Genomic DNA, 7,426 nt, shown 5'->3' with positions numbered 1-7,426 from the left:
CGAGACCTGTGACCCCAGGGGGAAATCATGGATCAGATGCCTCACACCCAGTCACTGTGTAAACAACACCAGGTTCATGTTTTAGTGTGAGGAATGAGTGCAGGAGTGTTTTGAAAGAACAAATACAAACACTAACAAGAAGAGAACAAAGAAAACAGGAAGGAGAAGCTCCTTTCCTTTTTGAGTTACTTACTGAGATCATTCTCATAGCAAGTTCATTACACCTTGTGTACTTGTTGTAGTGCGGTTAGCTGTTTCTATATTGGCTGAGAGAAGGAGCAGACCTGTTCCATTTACATTTAAACAACAGAATCTTGTCAGTGGAGGATGTACTTTCTCAAACCTTTTTAACTGGTATCTCGCCTCTGTGTCTCTCTGTGTTCGCAGGACAGGGACCACTGCACGCCTCGCACCAGGACACCTTTCCAGTGATGACTCCCCTCGTGTGGAATTAGTTCACAGCTGTTTAGTCTTATACTTATCCACAACTAGGATTAGTCCATTTACTATTTCTTACAAGTGGGGATCAAGAACATTGGAAGACGTGAGTAGTTTTTTGGAGCAATAAAGATCAATACATAAAAACAGGCAAATGACCTGGTTATACCCAAATACATCAATAAACACATCAAACAAGGTAATGCTTAGGTATGAATTTTCTTGACTTCGTGACTTATTATGAAGCTTAACTTGTTATGAACTGACACGTGATAATGTTCACACATTTAGCTGCAATTCTTTATTTAACTTCAGAGGGTTAAATGGAGCTTACTCAGATGATGGTGTTGACTGCTTCAAGGATTTTCACTAGAAGTTATATAACTGCAAGTTATATTACCGATGTCTAAGTGTATGCAGCGCAGAATTCTTTATTCGTAATGTAATACATGTCCTATTTAATTCTACAAGATAAACAGGTTGGAAAATATTTGTGTAAAATAGATTATGATTATTTTTGGAACATAAAGCCATGCAAACATTGTAAGTGGACATCAAGGAAAAATATAAAATAAAAGAATAGTATAGCATACAGTTACAGGGTATGCCTGTTTTCATTGATTACTAGGGAAGCTCTTTGTCTCCCTCTTGTGGCCATTGTTGTCTGAGCCAACAACCATATCAGCATAAGTGACATGAAGCTACAGAAATTAATTACAACTAAAACGTATTTTTATAAACACGATTTGACAGTGTGTTTTACATATTCTGGTTGAATATGACATTTATGTGTACAAGATTATAAAAAACACAATCATACATTTACCTGATACTTATATCCAAAGTGACTTACGAGTGAGTATAACTTGAGCAATTGAGGGTTAAGGGCCTTGCTCAGAGAACCAACAGTGGCAACTTGGCAGCAGTAGGGCTGGAACAGGTAAGCTTCTGACTACATGTCAAGTATCTTAACCACTGAGCTACCACTGATCACTGCTGGGGGTAACCATAAATGTTAGAATTTAAAATGTTGGATACTAAACTATTTAAAAAACATTTTGGAACATTTATTTATTTCATTTCCCCTAACCTTTGACAGCACGGCTAGTCCAGACCTCTGTATATGCATCTTCTTACCCCTTCTCTCTGCACACAAAAAATAAAACGCATTGAGAAGAGACTAATTGCACAAAGGATAAAAAATAAAATGACATATATAATGATAAAAGGAAAAGGTAAATAGATAACAGTAGATGTGTTAATATAAAATCAAAAGTCATCTAAACAGAACTCAATGCAATAAGTGTGTTTTGAGATGTTTTTGTTTTGCTGTTGGTTTGTTTTTTTTTTCTGTTTTTTTGCTTTCAAGTGCTAATGCCATTATGAGTTGCTAGACCATGAAGACATTTAAAGACATTTAAAGAATAATAAAATAATTAGATTTTGCTGTAAAAGACAGATGTCATGTTCACACTGCACAACTGCACTGCTTAATGTGAGCAGACATCTGGCAGACACGCTTATCTATAGCAACTTACAGTTTCAACTATATTACAGAGCTAAGTCCATATAGCGGTAGGAGTTTGATTCAGTTCAGTTCAGCTCACTCAGGCTTTCATTTCTGTTTTCTTGTCTTCAGGTTTTGTTTCATTGTCCCTAATAGGTCCAACTTGTGCTTGTCTACTCATGTCTCACTGTTCTCCTTTGCTTGATGTCACAACTTCATTGATACCTAAAGTGAATGTTGGAAATATCACATGTTCTTTGAGTAGGAATCAAACATCATTGCTCTAATACACTGGACTGATAGTGGACTCTGCCGAGGTACACCTACCCCTGATGTTGTGATGTTACTGAGCCTCATCCTGTCTCAGATGCCTTGGCTACTCCCATCATCCCCTGATGTCCCCTGTTGTAGCCCACACCACCTCCTCCCCAACCAGCTACTCTCTGTTGCCCTTAATGGACGTTCTCTTGCGACTTGGGTCTCGGACACATGCACACAAGTCTAGAACCTCCAGAAAGTTGGACTAAACATTAAATGCTTATTTCATTTTTTAATTTATGTCTCTCTTTAAACAGCCAGAGGAGGATGGGACCCCCTTTGAGTCTTGGTTCCTCTCGACGTTTCTTCCTCATGCTCTAGGGAGCTTTTCCTTGCCACTGTCACCCTTGGCTTGCTTACTGGGGGCTTGGACTTGGACATTTGAAAAGCTGCTTTGTAATAGCACCTGTTGTAAATAAAATAAAATAAAATAAAATACAATTTTAAAAAGTACTTTATAAATAAATTTTGAGTATTTGATTTTTATATGTAATCTTAAAATGTATAAGATAACTAAAATTTGTTTTTTAATCATTACATTTTTTCACTTAAAACAAAAATATAATTTGGATAGTCCCAATAATCTAGAAAAATCAAATCTCATCATTACAGTGCCAACAACACATCAACATCACCAGACTTCAAAGCACTTGTCTGAGAGGAAGATTTGTATGCCTGTAATTCTGTTGTTGAAGAGCCTATAAAATCAAAATAGGCTTTTAAATTTGAAATTTTAAACTAAAATAAATACAACCTTATTTTAAATGCCTAAACACACACACACACAGTTACCTCACAGTGTGAATATTGTTGTTGGTGGAGAAGGTATCATAGATCCTCTTTGCTGACACATCAGTGATGTCATTGTGACTGAGGTTGAAATTAGATGGATTATAATTACCACATTGTTCAGGATTCCCAAACACACCTCCCTCTACTAAATCACCGTGTAGTAGTACAAACACCTGTAGATTTATATATCAATGAATTAAAGTAATGAACGAATGAATTAATAAACGAATGATTGAATTAGCAAATGAATGAATAAGCAAAGCAATAAATAGTATATTTGTGTCAGTGGACCTGAGTCATTAATGGCCAGATAATTATGCATTTTGACATTTTAAACAAAATATCATTTCTTTCAGTTCTTGTACACATGACTTGTTATCTATCAGGCATGAAACTGTAAATCATAATGAGTCTGTTATGCCTTATTTCTCTTTTTAATGAGAACATGTGTTTCTACAAGCAGTCTGGATATTCTGTAGACCACAGAGATCCATCCTGCCAAGTACAGGCAGTGATCAGTGATCCAGGCAGCCAGTGAGAGAGGTCGTCATTTCCAAATAAAATCACCAAGAAAATCAAGCTTTTTGCTGTTTGCTTTTGAAAAATAAAGTCCTTGAAGGAACACAGGATATGACTGAATGAGCAAAGTTAAATTTATATAGAGCCTTTCAAGGAACATACAATGCTTTACAATGAACACGCACAGCTTCTATGTTCAGTCACCCTGCCGGATTTTGTGTTAAATTGTGAGAAAAAGAGTAAAATGTGTTATATCTATGTTAGTGCTCACTGTGCACTCAACAATCAAGACTCTCTACACATCCCTCCTCCCGCTTGTCCACTCACTCCAGGATGTGGGCTTTGTGCTGGTGTGCGAACAGCATCTGCAGGCAGTGGTTAGTGAGCTGACAGTGGCTAAGGTCCAGTTCTGACAGCCCTTCAGAATGTTCCAGAAACAGTGCCAGTGACCTACAGGCCTGCTGGTCCAGCCGGGTCTGACTGAGGATCACCATCTTACCCAGAGCCCGGGAGAGAGCCACAGCGCGTCTCACACACTCCACATCAGTCCCCACACAGAGAAGAGACAGGAACTGGAGCAGCATGGCTTTATTGCTGCTGAACACACTCAACATTCTCCAACATGTAGAGTCACAAAACACTAACACACTCACATAACTACTAACATTAATGCTATTTACACACATTTTGTTTCAAATGATAAAATTCTTTTCCCTTTTCCAGAATGCTTCCCTAGTTTGTGTGGTGTTGAGTCAGTGGCTTACTGAAGGGTGACTGTGTGTAAAATGGGGAAGAGTTGCCCTCACAGCCGTGTAGAGTGAGCTGTGTGTGTGTGTGTGTGAGAGCTCACTCTCTGGATGACCATGGAGACGACTCTGCAGTCCTCAGTGCTCAGAGTCAGTGTGTGTTTCTGTGTGTCTGCTGTGAGGTCCAGAGCAGAGCAGCAGGAGAAATCCAGTCTGTGCTGCAGAGCGAGGAGCAGATCTGTTGCTGCTGCCCCCTGCTGTAGTTCAGAGACACTGTAGCAGTGGAGCAGCCTCAGCAACAGCAGCCTGTCAACACGGAGAAAACAAAACACACACAGACAGTGGCAGGGCAGTTAATTTCAGGTTAATATAAATATTTCACCTAAATTTAATTTTATTCTGAAGTAAATATCCATGGATATTGCTGATTACCTGACAGGAGTCTCAATAAAACCTAAATGATGCTGGCACAAAATGACTTTTGAGGAAACTCATGAAAAACACATAAACGTACATAAACGTTTATATAACACTCCCTAAACAGACCAGTTCTGTGTTAAAATTCTGATTGTGAGAAAAGTTCAAGCCTGAGACGGGAGACGTGTTAGAGCAGTGGCTCAATGCTCTCCAGCTCCGCCTTTGGTATGGAGGTGAAAAGCAGGCTGAGAGAGACTGCTGTGCAGTGCTGGAGGGTGAAGCGCAGGGCAGCACAGTGGACAGAGTCCAGCTCTCTGCTGTTCAGGTTGATGCAGTTCTCTGCTGAATTCAACAAGCTGGACACACAGTGAGCAGAGCCAGTCTGATAGATCTCTCTGATGATGGACAGTACAAAGCTGGAGCTCAGCCTGGGGAGAAGACACACACACACACACACACAAAAACACAGACACACATTTCCAGGTCTCATGCTGTACAGTATAATTAAAGTGTTTGGACTGTTACTAACTGTGTGAACAATCTGAGCCACACAACACATGACTGTATTCTCTCACCTTCTGATCTGAAGTCTGGCCAGTACAGGCAGAAGGTCTCTGGGATTTTGTTACTTAATGTTGGGGATGTGTAGTGGTCCCATGAGCTGGTGGAAGCTCGTCTACTTTGCCGTAACGTCACCCTTTCGCCTTGCTGTCTGGATGCGTACTGTCTGTCAGACTAGCAATTCATCTACACTTCTCACAGATAAAACTGCCACTAATGACGAAGAATAAACATGCTGCATTCAGTGCTCTGAAGCAGAACATAAGTCATGATGAAAAAGCAAAATGTTAACATTACTTATGTTTGTGGTAGTTCCTTAGATATAGTTTGTGATGATAAAATAGTTTTCCATGGAAGTTGCCAGTTTCCAGGTAGAAAGTAGTTAAATCCAACAAAACATTTGTTAAACAGATAGAGAGCAGTAAGAGCTAGTATGCTGAAACTACCTGTTTCAAAAACAGGAAGCTTCCTTATGAAGGAAAGAGGTTCTTACGAACCTCAGCATTTTGACAGCAAGTATTAACCATGGCTATAAAACCATGTGAATAATTCAGTTATGGGATTAATCTAAAAAATAGAACATCAAATCTAATTATTTGGCCAGTACAGGGTTATGCAATATTCCTTCATCTCAGCAAAATGCAATAGCTTGACTTCCTTAACTGATTAATAATTAAAAAATATCTTTCTTGACTATAAGAATATAGCTTACCCATTAGAAAGATTAAACATCCAGTCAGCGTGTATCCTGGCATGTTAATGTAAAAGGCAGCTCCTACTGGATTTGGGGAAAGATTAGTAAAAGATTTCAAGTATCTGCAAAGCAGAAAACTGCCTATTCAACAGGCATGAATGATCTGCTACCGAAGTAGTTGTGTTATTTGCATAGCCTAATTAATATCATTAGATCAAGTTCTATATTACCTATATTGTTATATTAAAATGTTGCTATTGCTTTTTTGCTTCACAATTGTTACACATAATTGCTGCACCTGATACAAGGATAGGAATTTCAATTTATTCATACTGGATATAAGAATCATTAATGGCTGCTGAGTGAAGCACTTTCATTGAAAATTCATCCACCAATTTTTTTTTTTTTTTTTTTTTTTGGAACTAGAAACAGGGCACATCAACCAGGAATACATTCCAGGTCTGTTTTAGAACACTGGCTGTGATTCATTACATTTTGGCAATTGTGAAAAGAAACTGGATGATACTTCTAAAAGTAATTGTGTTTGCAGTTTATTTGCACAGTTACATGAACAACACTGGTAGCATAGTCAACAGGCTTGATGGTTTTCCAGTGCACGACACTGTGATACCAGGGCTGGCCCAAGCCTGTTTGGGGCCTACGCAGAAATCTGAGCTGCCACTGACATAACATAGGTAAAAAACAAATAGAAATAAATACATGGTCTTTGGCACCCTCTTGGCGGCCTTAGCAGGCTCTCATTTTGCTTATACGGCGGGACAATTGTTCTGCTGTTATCCTACCTATTGAGCAGTTTCTGGTGTTTATTTTAGATGGATTTTTGGTTGTATATATTATAATTAGGCTACTGTGGACAATTGTATACCGTATAGCTACAGCACCTGTACTTCACACACATGTAGTAATCGGATCTAGAAAGTTGCCAACCCTATTAAAATATTAGGTTTATAGTATAATATTTGAATTAAACAGACAAAGCATTAATCACAATCATTTGCATGATGATTAAATCTTGAACCAAAAATGTATCAGAGAGCTGTAGTGTTTTTTATAGACACACACCCAATAAAACTGTGCTTGACCATTTCTTGCCCTCTATATCATTCTCTGCAGTTTACTGAGAAAGACCTGACACTGGGTAATGCCATTGTCTATTCGAAGGCCAAAACAACAACAATCTTGGTTATCAAAGACTCACTCCACCCTGACCACAGCCTCTTCTTTTAGAAGCCATGAGAAAACCACCATCGCAGCTTGAGAGCACAAATCTAGCCTCTTAAGAGGTGTTTTGTTTCACAGGCAGATCGATATCTCAATGCGGTCCACATGAAAGCAATTTTCTTTCCCTGAGTGCAAATTGCACTTTTAATGCCTGATATTTCAGCCACTCATTTCTCTCACTACATGACAAAA

Source organism: Electrophorus electricus, unplaced genomic scaffold (genome assembly GCF_041902795.1).
Source record: "Electrophorus electricus isolate QZ-2024a unplaced genomic scaffold, ASM4190279v1 Scaffold36, whole genome shotgun sequence".
In the NCBI taxonomy this organism is placed as follows: Eukaryota; Metazoa; Chordata; class Actinopteri; order Gymnotiformes; family Gymnotidae; genus Electrophorus; species Electrophorus electricus.
Note: the sequence above shows the minus strand (reverse complement) of the source record.